This window comes from Corvus hawaiiensis, chromosome 3 (assembly GCF_020740725.1).
Source record: "Corvus hawaiiensis isolate bCorHaw1 chromosome 3, bCorHaw1.pri.cur, whole genome shotgun sequence".
Lineage (NCBI taxonomy): Eukaryota > Metazoa > Chordata > Aves > Passeriformes > Corvidae > Corvus > Corvus hawaiiensis.
Genome location: NC_063215.1, coordinates 7,426,084 through 7,441,258, shown reverse-complemented (window position 1 = coordinate 7,441,258; position 15,175 = coordinate 7,426,084). Strand labels below are relative to the sequence as shown.

At 40.5% G+C, this 15,175-nt stretch overlaps 1 protein-coding gene across 2 annotated transcripts in view; it reads left to right on the top strand.

Moving 5' to 3' along the window:
- The window catches only part of FKBP1B (FKBP prolyl isomerase 1B), a 45,014-nt gene that overhangs the window by 25,676 nt on the left and 4,163 nt on the right, over positions 1-15,175 (top strand). The gene's annotated exons all lie outside the window — the stretch shown is intronic.

Here is a 15,175-nt window from a genome sequence, read left to right as displayed (position 1 = left end):
CAAACCCAGCCAAAAAAAACCTGGCTCAGTTTTCTCTGAATTTGTGTTTTAAAAAAAGTACAGTCATTATCTTAAGGTAATGAAACATGTTCATTTTATACCATGCTCAGCCAACACACTAATTTTTATGTCATGTTCTGCTGTTGCAGTAAAAAGTGTTGAAACCTAACTATTTTTGTGTCTCATACACGTCTATTTTTTTGTCACACAAATTAAATCACAAAGATCTCTCTTGTATTGTGGTCCTTTCAAAGTGAATGTGCAAGGACACTGAGAGAAGCTCTATCATTTCTCCTTCCTACCCTCTCAGTAGACTCTTGGTACAAGGACAAACGACAAAAATGTTTCTTACTGTTAAGAATAAATTGTGGGCATATATTCTCATTGTATCTTTTGTAATCCCACCAAGGTTTATTAGTCCTGGGTCTAGCAGAGTAATTCCATATTAGAAAATCTTTGTGGTGCAAGGTTTAGAACGTGTTTATTTTCTGGCTTCCAGGAAGGTAAATTGTCTTTAAATACAGTGAGTGAGAAAAAAAATACAGCAAGAAATTGAATAGACTATTTAGGGAGCTAGGGCAACTGTGTAGGAGGATAGAAAATAGCTATAGGAGAGTGTATGATGGGAAAACCCTGTGTCCCAAGTCTCATATCTCTGGAATGGGTCAGTGAGAATTTCTCCTCAGGCGGTATGAGCTTGCATTGCTCTATTGACCTTTCTGAGGTTCAATTGATTTACTCCAGCTTGAAACCTGACCTTTTGTGTCCAGATAGCAAGGTGGCATAGAACTTCTGTGTCCAGATAGCAAGGTGGGAGAGAGCAGAGCAACACTTCCTAATCTCCACAAAGGCTTCTGAAGCAGATAAAAAAGCAGAGCCCCTGCTTTGCATTCTGTAACACTTTAGCAGAGCCTACAGGATGTGAAGCTGCTCTGAACAAGATCAGAACAAGGGTTACATGTTCCTGTAACCTTAAAAATACAGGTGACGCTGATTTGTGTTCTCTTCTGAGCCGAAATGACTGAGATATAAGCAACCAGTCTCTCAAGACTGAGACTTGGCCCAAGGCACTCCGTCGATTAGCACTGTCACCACAAAGACAGAAATAAAGATCATATCTGGGCACCAGCCTAAAAAAGGTTCTATGGACTGTTAAACCAATTAGGGATCAGATAACATGTTCTCCCAGTCACTGGGATGGAGTCTGTCTGCCTTAGAGTAAAAACATAATTGTGCCATAGATAGAAATGCTCACTGTCAGCTTCATGTCATGTGTGAAACTCCGTGTTCTTTAATGGCTGTGCAAAGCATTAGACCATTTGAAAAAAAATACAAAAGTCTGTAGTTTAAATCTTCCTCCCCTTTTTATTGAGCAATACCAAGAGTCAGCATAGGTCTTGGAGCTCACCCAGAGGAAATTTGGTGTTTGACTTGAACATGCACAGTGCATCCCGTTTATCAAACTTGGAGGACAAGACAAATATATTTTGTCTTATAACTCCATGTTAAATGACAGCCAGATGTCATGCTCTCAGCCTGTGAAGCATTTGTAGGAGAAATCATCTTAGCAGCATGGCAAACAAGACCTTTCTGTGTTTTGTTGTTTGGTGGTTTGTTTTTTTGTTTCACTGCTAGGCCTTCACCTCTAGGCATTATTAGATTACTACGTAGAGAGCATGACACAAAGCTCAAGCTGATGTGAGAAAATAGAATTGTATTTATCCACACATGCACCAGCTCTGAAGAATTGATATTGCTTGTGTGTTTGTTGGGTGTAGATATGATCCACCTTCAGGCTGCACTACAACAGTAAGTGCATCACTGCACAAGATTGCAGGGCCCCCTGTGATCTTCCTTGCTGATAGGATTCTGTAATTTCCTCTTCCTTCCCATACTTCCAGTCTTATTTGCAGCAGAAAGACTTAAAAAAAAAAAAAAAGAGAAAATATGCTATTGTTGGATTTCTAGTCAACAATATCCTGGGAAAAGCAGCATTGGCTGTTCCACTGAAAAAGTTGCTACAAGATGATGTCATCTGGCAGTAGGGACCAAAACAAGACAGGGTGTTACAGCAGCTAAAAATGACAATCTGCAATGCACCAATATTTAGGTTTCATGGTCCTACAAAGGAGTTTGGGCAAAGTGATGCAACTAAACACTGCTGGAGTTCTGGCTGCTTGCAGGGTGCACTGTGCCTGTATTAAACACATAATTTGGTGTAACAGAGGTACAAGAATATTACACCTGAACAGAAAGAGACTGTTCTATTTGCTCCAAAAATGACTTCTCTGCTTAATGCAGTGTTGCAATCCAAATGCATGTGGCTACAAATCACCTTTTTTTTTTTTTTTTTTCTTTAAATCATGCTACTTTCTTTTAAACCCTTGGGAAACAATGATGGAAGATGTATTTCTGAAACTGTTTAGCAAAATGTTGATTTGAGATTTGCTGTCTCGGGGTCTGGTGTCATGATCTCCAGAGTCGGGTGTTCAGATTTTTGCTGGGAAGGCTGTTTGTGTTGTGCCCTTAGTACTAAGGGCAGATCACAGAAGGGCTCGCTGGGTCATTTGTAAGCTGTGCAAAAATTGATATTCAAGTTGGTTTTTTTTCTTGGAGAGTTGGCTGCTAAGTAGCAGCCCTGCTGGGCTTTGAAATGTGTGGTCACCTCTCCAAGAAGGCTGTGAGCAGCAAGTAAAGAAGTGAGGATCCATAAGGACAGAAGGCAGTATTTAATCCTCGTGCTAGAAGACAAGCACTAGGTCACACAGTGCACAGGCAAGGCAGATGATGTTGTGACTGAGGAAGGCAAAGCACACAAAAATTACAGAAATATGCATAGATCAAGAGTTGAATTACCAGAATTGTTATGGCTGTCTTAGACTTTTGATACAGTAAATATTATAATAGCTGCAATTTTCCATTTTATTTTCTTTTTTCTTGGCAAGTGTTTTATGACACAAACAGCCAGAATACTTAAAAGTCTGATGAATGATTTCCAAAGACCCAGTATCCTGGGTGATTGCTGCCCTTGTGAGCAGGATCACTGAAACTCCCTGTGCAAGCAGCCAGTAAATCAGCAGATCTGTGTGTAAGCATTAAAATGGTTCCCAAAACTGAGAGAAATTAACTGCCACAAGCCTCTTTTTTTGCTGTGCAAAATGGGAAAACGGAAGCAGCAGCTTAAATGAATGGAATGTGTACATGTTCCATAACATTAGATCTTATGGATTACTGAGTGAGCCTGGTTACCTGGTTCGGGGAGATCTGTTAAATTATTTTTAAAAGCAATGTAGAATACCCAAGTGTCTGGGTGAATGATTATTTTAGGCTAGATAACTGTATCCCTCTCACATAAATCTCAGTTCCTTTGATCCAAATTTTAGGTCAGTTCTGCCTTTCTTTTGTCTGGCTTGGCTGTCTGGATACTTGAATTTTATCTGATATGCCTCCACTTCAGCAAGCTTCTTAGGAATTTAAACTTTTCTGTTTTCCTTTTGTATTTGCTACTTAATAACTCTGGTGTCTTTTACTTTGGATGTAGCTAAACAATACTTGGTGTTATGTAATTGGAAAGGTGGTGATGCTCAAGAACTCCTTAGACCTCATCAAAGCTGAATTTTAAATAGATTAATATAGATTAAATACTAGTAATCGGAAAACTAAGGAATGGACTCTCACTAGAATGAATTTCAGATGAGCATAAGCCTTTTCTTTTTATTATTTTCTAAAGCAAAATGTTTCATTCCATTCAGCCCTGAACTGTATTTTCTCTGGAGTTTTGAATTGAACAGGGCATTGATTATCTTTTCCACAGAAAAATTTTGATACTGTGGTTTGAATGTTTTTGCCATTTGACTGCTAGAAACATATTTTTATTGACTTCACATAGTAATTTGCTCATATAGATGCTACTTCTTCAGTTACACATGCTGGGATTATAAAAGATAGTGTGACCTGGGAGAGAGCACAGTCTGGTCTACAGCAGTCCCTGTGAGTTATGCAATGTATGCACTATCTCAGTCTTTGCTTTTACAGATTATAATATTGCACATTTCACTGTAGAGTCTGAAATCTTCAAGCTTTTCATTGTTGGTGTAGTAATACATTTGTTTATGTAGTGCTTTGCTGTTTTGTCCACACTCAACTTGCGTTGCTCTCCACTCTGTTGTGCTGTTGAGGTATTTTGGGCAATGTTTATTTCTGTTGTTTGTGTCTATGGACTGACTGCTATTTCTATTTGTAGTATCTACACTGGCTTAATTTACAATATCTTTTATTTGCAGCAGTCCTGAGTGTGGAAATACTTTTGCTTTTGGGAAAATGTTATGGTCTGTGCAGTCCATCCTCAAACTCCCACTAAAGGCAGTGAGGACAATGTAGGGACAAACCCTGCACATCAGGCACTGCTGATCTAAAAGGTCTTGGGAGCAAGGATTGGTTGCCCAGAGAGGTTGTTGTTTGCCTCCATCCCTGGAAGTGTTCCAGGCCAGGTTGGATGGGGCTTGGAGCATCCTGGACTAGTGAGAGGTGCCCATAGCAGAGGGATTGGAACGAGGTGATCTATGTAAGGCCCCTTCCAACACAAACCATTCTGTGGTTCCATGAGTCTGTGAACTGAGATCCAGATCTCTGCTCATGCCACTGACCTCTGTAATTACTGCCTGTTTAGTTTTCTCCTAACTCCATTGTTCTCCATTTCCAGCTACCATACATATTCAAGGAGGGAGGATAGGGGGTGATCCCACTGAGTGGTTGGTTGTCTGATGATGAGAATACTATCAGAAAAGGTGAAGAACATGATTTTAAATTCAGGGTTAAGGTGGAGGTGAACTCTTAGTGCCTTGATAAGTGTTTATGATAGGAAAGGTGGGTGGCAGTGCCATCTCTCCCAACCACCCTTGAAAATGGATGAACTTTCTCAGCCTTGTTTCTGTGCTTAAAACTGGATTCAAAGCTCTACATCCTAAATGGATGATGATGCTAAATTTTAGAAAGGGATTAAAATTGAGGTTCATCCTTGTACTTACTGTGTCCTGCTACCTGACTATCAGCTGCACTTCACTTGGTGCCCAGGCTTTCTGTATCTCACCTTCTGGAAGTGCCTGTTTGTCCCTATTGCCTCTGTAAGAAACTTCTGATTCTTTTTCTTTCTCTCACTTCCGTAAAATGCAAGGGGAAGGTCCCTAATAGGTGAAACCCCTCTTCTTACCCCTGTCTCTGAGATGTATCCCCTAAAATGTTTATTTTGCATTCTTGCTTCTTCACTGCCCAAGACATGAGTAGCTTATTAAGGAGATGGAAATAGATACAGGCACTTGGAAATTCCTATTGTTCTTCAGAGAGACAGCTCTGTTTTCCAGCAGAGCAATGCCTGAGACCCATCTGTCAAGATAACAGCTGCCACTTTTTCCATACTTTGTTTATAAGATCACTGAGATCAAAACTTAGAGATGGAAAAGACCTATTTATAAGAGCTAAACTGTGCTGTTAATAGCTCCTTTCTGCTGTGGCTCAGAAGGTACTTTAAAGGCTTACTGAATGAAACCTTTCAGGATATCCAAGGCAAAGTATATTAGTTAATAATATTATTGCTGGATATGCTATTGACTGGCTGACCTTGGTGAAACTGCAATGCTTGTTTCATAGGGAATAAAATGAAGGTGAGTTATACTTACGCAGCCGTCTGGTGACACAACCTATTCTTTTTGACATCCAGCTTTTTCCTCTGATCACAAATCTACTCTATTCCATATTCTTGCAGGATTCTGCTCTGGAGAATAGTGCTGAGTGCGTGATTCAACACAGATTTAAATTACTGAGATCCAAGTCTCAAACTGCTACATATGTTTTTGTACTTTCATTAATATCAGGGGAACTGTGCCAGTTCACAACAAAGAGAATCTGCAACATCAGGAATGATGAACAAAAATAGGAAACAAATGAGGCAAAAAAATTAATCTCATACTAATATTATTTCAGAACAAACTCAAAGTTTACGGGCAGAATGATATTTATGACACTGACAGGGTCTGCCTTGGAGCACGTAAAACACTGTTTACATTGAAAACAATACTGCAAAAATACCCTTTTTTAATGAAAGCGGTTGCATTCATAGTAAGTGGGAAGAGCAAACTATACATCCATGGAAAGATTTGTCCCTTTGATGAGTGTATCTCATATACCTTTTAAAATGATGGTCTAGAATAAGATATTCCTCCACTGGAGTGCTGCAGAAAATGACAAAGCTTCTGCTCAGCAAAGTACTGGGTTTATCTGATGTTAATGGTAGGCTGAACTTCTGACAAAACAGTAAGAGTTTCCCCATACGTAACTTGTTAATGAGCCCATCTCAGAGTTCATTCAAAGACTAGAAGGGGCTCTTCTCTTCTGTGATTCGTACAGCAGGGTTGCTGTGTGTATTGGTGCACTCTAAGTGACTGGCTAGGTCTGTGGTCACCGAGTCTAGAGAACCTCAGGCAGCATAATCCACTAGAAGGCATTTGGTGGACAAATCAAAACCAGCTTGGTTTTAGGCTGCTAATCTTGACTGTCATCAAGTAATCTTGGGTGGAATTAAGCTTGACTGTCTTTAGCGACCTAGAAGTCTACAGTCTTTCCATGTCAATGGAGAGAGTGCAGCATCAAGATGCCTTTTCCATCCCAGCAAGGGACTCATCCCAGCAGTGTGTTTTACCTGATCACCCTGGAAACTCTGTGTTATGCTGGAGTGAGGCCCCATGGTGGCCTCAAATGGTGTCAGTGAAGTAATGTCTCATTTTTCTGCATGGAGTTGCAGGCAGAGGAGATGACTCCCCAGGAATTCTCCAAACACTTGAGAAGGGAGGGGCTGTTGCATAATGCCAGCCAGGAAGGTTATACCACATCTCTGAAATAAGACATATTACAGGGATATCTGACCAGTCTAGATCAAAATGTTGGACACTCTGGATGAAAAGCATTGGACTTGTGCATTATGTATGTTTTATGTACATATGAGATCATGGTGGAACAGCAGTGTCTGCCTCTGACTTAGAGTATACGTAATCTTGGCATATTGACTGTGCCTTCTTACATGGTTCAGTAAACACCCATTATATAAACTGTTTACTTCTCTGGTTGTGTCCTGTGTGTCTCTCTCTTTTTCCAAGAATGTTTTTCCTTTTCTCCATCTTATTTAAAAACAGAGTAGCTGCTAGGTCCTTTGCACGATGTTAGATGATTGCTGTGTTTGTCAAGATGGGTCTCAGTAAAACACTCCTCTGTGAAGGAGCTGTAGCCATGCTGAGCATTCAGAAAGTTGGATTTAATAAAGAACCATGTAAACAAGGACCTATGGGAAAGAAAGAGCATTCATTTACCAGGGATGTGGGGACAAACATTATTTTTCAGTTCCAAATGCCCTAAAAGCTAACATACCATTTTAACATCTTGGTGTTAAGTGGTAACACATAAATAATATACTTTTTCATGCTCAAATTTATTGTCTTTGGGTATGTCCAGAGAAGCTGTGGATTCCCTTACCTCTGGAAATGTTTAAGACCAGGCTGGATGGGGCCCAGAGCAACCTGATCTAGTGGAATCTCTATGGCAGGGAGTTGGAATGAGATGATCTTTAATGTTCCTTCCAACCCAAACCATTCTGTGATTCTTTGCACAGCCTCTTAATTCAGTGCCCTACTAGAGGTAGGTAGATCTGTCACCAGGCTGTTGCTAGCTTAAGCCAAGGGAATCAGAAGCATTTCACTTAATTTAAGATTTTTAGCACAAATTTATTTAGAAGGAAACATACTACAAGTCTAGACAGTTGAAAACCAAAGAATGCCCAATCTGAGAACAGCTTATCATTAAAGCACACCTGACTGCTGATGAGTATTGTCATGTTGGGCTGGGAAGGTGTTTCCTCTGGCAGTTTCTTCCCTGAGCAGAGGAGGAATTAAGAACCTAGTCCTTTTACCCCAAATCCCCTCTCATGTGATCTCAGAGCCATGCTCAGAGCTTTCACAAGAAACCTCTGAAGATGCTTTTTTGGTGTTTTTCTGTGCTCCCTGCACCCAGTTCTGTGTTGAGAAGCTCTGGAGTCCCACCCTGGGCTGTTCTTGTGCCGTGACCTGATAGACAGTGGCTGTCACATTCACACCTAGTTCAGTGAGGTTTAACCTCATACAGAAGTGTGTAACTTCCCAGTGGGAGGTCACCTGCACAGTTGTGTATGTGCCACAGGCTAAAATGTCAAATCCATACCCCCAGAACATAGGCAACCATGAAACAAAAAGGGAGGAGGGAAGGGAATACATGTGGCATAGGATGAGACCAAGAATGAAACCGTGATTAAAAAAAGAGAGATTATTGTAATGCCCTGTTCTAATGGTACACTAGGTGCTCAGAATTCTTTGGGCAAGCTCTGCTGCTTGTGTTTGTGTGGGAAATCTGGCCGACTCTTCTTTGTATTACAGCCATGCCTGAACTGTTCTTTGTGCTTTTGGGCTGCTACCGGGGGGCAGGGACAGAAAGACCCAGACCAGTGAGGAACATTCCCTTTCCCTGTAGACCCTGTGTTACAGGACATGGTGTTTAGGGATAGAGGCACAAGAGATGCAAAGTATTTCTGTATTAATATTCTCTCCAAAACGCTGCTTTAGACATCTATCGTCTCCCTCATTAGCATGCCCACACTGACCTGATTCTGCCATGCTTATTCAAATGAAATTTGCCTTATGCTGCAGTACTTGTGTATTTTACCAGCTGAACTTTGTAACAGTAACAGAATCAAACTCTAAAATACAATGACTGTTTTAAGGTGATGGGATACCAGAGGAATTGTTTTGGTCTCTTTACAACTTATGTAGAATATGCTTAGTGAGCCTCATACCTCCCTTGAAGGTAAATCTACTTTTCCTTCTCTTAAAAGTATGCAAATCCCTAAAGCCACTAGGACAGAATAATGCCTTTCAGCAGAGTTAACTAGACAATTGCAGGTAATTTTCCTGGCTGTGAAGTCGAGCTAAGTGCAAGGTTCTTTCATATTGTCTTGTGGTTGTACGCAACAGTGATTCATAGCCCACGGTGATGCATTATTGAAGAGTTGTCTGTTGCGTCTTCATTGCATGCTGTCAGCTGCATAATAAATAATTGATGGTGCTGCTCTTACTCCACATTAAAGATATATGAGTATCTAATACACAAAGAAAATGAAGCAGCAAGGCTGCCTGTGTTCAAAAGCTGAAGCATTACTGAAGTGTGCTGTGGTAGCAGGAACTGGAAAGTGCCCACCACTGCTATCCATTTCCCACTTCTTCACTTTGAGTCTGTTTGTCATGGCAACAAATGGCACATTCAAGTCCTTGCTGTTGCCTTTCTAGACAAAACAAAATAATTGTGGTAAAGAGCTGATATGATGCAGAGTTGTGCATCTCCCCTTCCCCACTTTTCTTCAACAATTATCCCTCTAGACTGAAAATTCCCTTAAGATATTAATAATTTTTTCTTAAGTGGCTGCAAACTGTCAGGAAAATGCAGTCTAAGGCAGTAAGTCCTTTTCTCCACATAAGACTTTGTTTATATTATGCAGAGGAAATGTTAGCAGGATAAAACTGTTCAGTTGCCAAAGTCCCCAGAGAGGACACAGTAAGATGGCCCCTATTCCAACATAGCATAGGGAATGAAAGCATCTTCCAGCTCCCATTCAACACTCTTTGTTTCCATTACAATGGCCATCAGAAAAATTGATGAGATGACAAATCTATCCAGAAGAGTTTGTTTTGGAAGTCAAATCAAGGAAATCAGCGGTGTGTGCTACTCACTGTGTTGTGGCAGGAGGAGGCTCGTGGCCAGGTTACAGGGAGCTGTTGTCAGGAAAAAAATGTGTAAAACAGTGAATTGCATTTTGAGATAATAACAAAATTAAGATGGAAGAAGTATCAGATGTCTGATGCACATCTAGATTCTGATGGAATGAGTTGGAGAGCTGAGTTAGGTAACTGGGAAGCAGAAACACAAGGCACTGACTGTATTTGCTTAGAAAACTGTTGCCCGGATCTCTGCGTTTAACAGCAAGACACAGGGGAATTGTTTTTGTTCCTGATGGGAAACCACATGTTTTTCAGGTGTGTTAGCTTGAGACTCAGCCACAAGCTAAGGTGGGAACAACCACTGAATGCAGGGAGTGCTTTGCCACAGTATGTCAGAACTGAATCCTGAAGAGAACTGATCTATCTAATGTAAAATGCAAGCAACACCACAGTGGAGTTCTGCTGGTATGAATCAGCCTGGGATGTGATTTGTGACTTTATGGATGTGTTTCTCCCACCACTCCTATGCAATTGTGCTGAACTGTGCCTTCCTCTATACATTGGGAAGGCATCAATGTTGACACAAGGACTTCGTGCAGTTACTAGAACCTTCCTGATAATATATTTTCCAGGCTAGAAGTGGATATTAGTAATAGTTGCATTTTGTAAATGGGGGAAGATCAGACTTTCTAGCCTTTGTGATATTCTCCTGACAGAATATGGGCATATCTTGACATAGAAACAATATAATTTATATGGAAAAAAAAGAAACACTTGAGATGAAAAATTCCTAATCCACAGCAACATTAACTCCTCGGAAAGTCCTAGGAACCAAACCCAATGACATGTTCCTAACAGCACAGATTTATTACAGGGCATAATTGGAAAGGTGATGGCATTGAGGAGCATCAGAATATAGTCCTTGTCCTGAAGAGCCTTTGGTCTACATAAAATGAAACAGGATAGTGTCCTAGAAACATCTTCTGAATATCTGCCCCTCTTTCTGCTGCCGAAAAGTGTTCAGGAAGTAGCTGTCTTCAAGCATATGTATTGCCTTTATATTCCATAGGTAACTACTGTTTGAAAAGGGAATACTTTATAGATGAATGATGCTGTTTTTTGAAAGTCACCTATTTAGTTCAGTTTGTCCCATCAATACTTGTGAGGTAAGTGAATCCCATTGTACAGGATAAAAAGAGAGCAGCTAGTGAAATCAAGGGATTTGTCCTGGATTAGGATCTTGTCTTCTGATTCCCAGAATTTGTCAACACTGCAGAGACAAATAAGTTAGTAAACACTGAAGTCAATGAAGCCTGGGATGCAATTTTGCCTACTTCATTTAGGGATGGATGGCTGAGTTAATACTGCCTCACTAGGGCCCTATAAAAACCTGGCAGCCTAGCACTTGGTTTAACTTTTGTAAGGTAGTTGACTGAGAATGATAAACAGTTCCAAGTGATTATTTCAGCCCTAACATCTAAATCTAGGTGGGATGAATCATTCTTGGAGATACCTCTCTTTCTCCATTAACCATAGGAGTAGCCTAGATGACAGGTTGAGACACAGTTTCTACCTTTGAATTGGATAACATTAGCAGTGGAATTTACACATGAATTTTCCAGGTTCAGGCAGAAGCTTGACAGACTACCCGTGAATGGCCTTCAGTGTTCTCTCTCCATCCATCCTTTGTATGGATAATAATTTGGCCTTGATTTGGGGCAGGGTTTTGTTGGGACAGTAGGTGTATTAGGTGTCTAATAGCTGGGCTGGCTCTGTGGATTTGTGCTATGTGATTGCCTATATTCCCAGATGAATCATTCTCAGAAGGAGGAAAAGGAAGCAAAAAGAAACTTAGTCTGTGGTCCAGCCTTTCCATTCCTGGCCTCTCCTCAATAATAAGAGTTTCTCTGATAAAGATTGAGCTCTTGCAGGCTCTTCTTTCTATGCAGATTTTTTTCATTGCATGCATAGGATCCTAATGTTGGTATGATCCCTATTCCTCTGCCAAATGGGGTTGAAATTGGCTCAAATACTCAGAAGTTATTAGGCAAGTGCAGACAGTGTCATTTCATTAAAGCTCTCCCCTTAGGAAACAGACTTCAGTGATGGGATCTTAGCTAAAGTAGTGCAGTGTTAAAAGTAGTGCAGACACAGCTGCAGACACACCTGTGTTTTAATAAGAAGTAATAACTTGTGTTTGAACCTGAAGTTGTGTTTTCACTGCCAGTTTAGCCCAAATGGCACTGTAGTCCTGGCAGTTAGATGGATCCGTGGTCATGTTCCTTAACAAAAGGATCCATCTACCCTCTAATCTGCAGCATCAGTGAACTGAACATTAGTGATTCAGTAGGACCCATGATCTGAAATGTCTCCTTTTCTACATTCACTCAGTTTTTAAAACCTGGTTTTCAATTAGGATGCCTTGTAGATCAGAATGTTTTCAAATCCATGCCATATTCTGATAACCAAGTTTGTACAATTAATTATGTTAATACAATGATTGTTCCCTTTCAAAAACCTAAGGGTTTTTTAACAAGTAACCATATGGGTATGTAGATGTCCTTGCTCAGTCAAAACTCTTATTGATTGTTCTGACTTGCAAAACAATGTCATTGCTGAGTTCCAGATTGTGTGTTTTTTCCTCCTTGCTGTTAGCTAGATAAATAAAGATGCAGGCTGAAGATGGGCATCCATCCTTGTTGAAGAATATTAACTAAATCAATTTTTTCACAAAAAAAAAAAATCGATTGGTGCATTAGCAAGAGAGAAAACACAGCATTGTGCTGTTTTAGCTCCCAGGAGTCCGCATAGCCAACGCTAACGCTCAGAAACAGAGATTAAAAAGATCTGAAGTTCACGTCTAAATCCGTATCGGAACTTCTTCAGGGCATGTGGAGTCTCTGACTCATTTCTAGACTGGATGTGCATTTAAAGGGCACTCACATAAAAATTGACCCTCCTGCCAGACCTCCAGTGAATACAGACACATTTGACTCTTTGCATCCCGCTTTGCCCTCCAAAAGCAGTAAGGTGATGACAGAGGAAGTTACATTTATGAATCCATAACCTCATGAATTTTCAGCTGTTGCTGAAAATAGGATGTTGCCGTAAATACAGAAAAGCCTGATTTCTTCTACAAGGTGTAGTGCTAAACCATGACACAAGGCCTAACACATCTTCTCTGGGCATTTTCCAGTGAAATGAATTTGTTTTTAAATGGTGTATCAAACTAGCAAGCTCATGGGCAGATGGAAACGTTATTTTAAATTGGAAACATTGTCCAGGAGCTGTTGTCAGAATCTCTGAAGAGTTAATTCTGATTCTGCCACTGGTTTGATGTGGGGTGTTTAGTAAACCATCAGAGCTTTAAGCTAAGAGTTTTAATAGGATTTAGTTACAAAATGAAATGAATGCATACTAAAGTGTTGTGGAACTTTGCATCTGAATCTGAACTTTCAGATTGAGGCTATTTTATAATAAATATTTTCTTTACCTCCTTGGGTTAATGTGATGAATAATTAATGTTTGCATATTGCTTTGAACATGTGAACTGTAATGACAGTACTAAGTTTTAGTATTAAAACTATTAAATGCTGGGATTCTGTAATAGTCTCCTTCCATTTCATAGAATCATAAGGTTTTATGATGTGTTTAAAAATAAAAGTGCTGTGAGGAAGGACTGTCACTTAAATTTAAGATCAAATACTTCAAAAAGGATTATATGATATGCCTGAGAGTTCCCCCTGAGCTGCTTCTCCCTGCCTGCCCTCCCCCAGTACATGCTGAATTTCTATATTACAAATGAATGCATCTCAGTCTGTAGCTGGAAAACCTTGTGCAGGACCTGCTGTGGTTTCCCAGCCTGCCTGGAGGTGTTTGTGGATATCACTGAGCTGATACATTGCATAATACATGAATTTCCCCCTGTATTGGTGAGGCCACACCTTGAGTTCTATGTCCAGTTCTGGCCCCTCAATTTGGGAGGGACATTGAGGGGCTGGAGTGAGTCCAGAGAAGGGCAGTGGAGCTGGGGAAGGGTCTTGGGGGTAAATTCTATGAGGAGTGGCTGAGGGAGCTGGGAGTGTTTAGTCTGGAGAAAAGGAGGCTCAGGGGGGACCTTATGGCTCTCTACAGCTCCCTGACAGGAGAGTGCAGCCAGGTGGGGGTCAGGCTCTGCTCCCAAGTAACAAGTGACAGAACAAGAGGAGATGGCCTCAGACTGTGCCAGGGGAGGTTTAGGTTGGACATTAGGAGGAATTTCTTCACAGAAGGGGTGATTAGATATTGGAATGAGCTGCCCAGGGAGGTGGTGGAGTCACCTGGATGTGGCACTGAGTGCCATGCTCTATTTGGCAAGGTGGCCATTGAGTCTTATGTTGGACATGATGATCTCAGAGGTCTTGTCCAACCTCATTGATTCTGTGATTCTATGCACTTGCATCAGAGCACGCATACAGTACTTCATTATTTTACTGTGAAAAACTAAAGGATTGTGTCAGGCACTAATGGTTATGAAACATTCCTTATGGGCAGGTTATTCCACAGTTTTCTTTCTAAGGCCTTAGGCACACACATAGGTGTGTCTGAAGGACCAACGTGGACAAATGTTGAACTCGGCTAATGGCTAATTTGCTTTAATATGGCATTTGGTTTTAATATTGATGTAAAATATCTGGACAGAGAACCCCACTGAATAATCAAACACTGTGTGCTCGTAAGTGCAAGTCCAGAACTCCATTGCCACTGATTTAACTGCTAATGAATTTGGAGACATCTGTGTCTGAGCTGTTGTTTGGAGTTCCCTTTATTCATTGCACAGAAATAGGCACTGCTAGGATGTGATTCATTATGTCCTAATGTACATCCCTAGATCTGGTTAGATGAATTGCTCCCTGAAAGTTCATTTTTCTCTGACTTGATTATCTATTTTCTCTGACTTGAGTAATTAGCTCAGAAATAGCTGGCTACATCTTAGAAGCCTAAAAGTTGGTAAAGTGAGTCCTACCTTTTTAGTCTCTGTTTTTCATTCTGGCACATCTCTTCATATTTACCTTTGATTCGTAGTACAGACTTTTTAGGCAAGCAAAATATGCCTCTTTGTTATTGGACAATAACTGATGGTTTTCACTGAAAAATAAAATTTGTGCATCAAGCTGAACTGTTAAGATAGCTGCTTCAATGGAAAGAAACTAGTAAGACTGTATCTTTGATATTGGATCTTAAAGACACTTTTTCTCAGCTTTTTTTTCCAAGCTGGACTTGTTAATGTTTTTTTCAACCAGAGTCTTTCTCAGATTAATGAACTTCTCTTCGTACAAGCCCTTGCATAGGAGAGTCATGATGTATGCCCACAACACTGGCACTACAGCACTACAAAGAAAGGATTG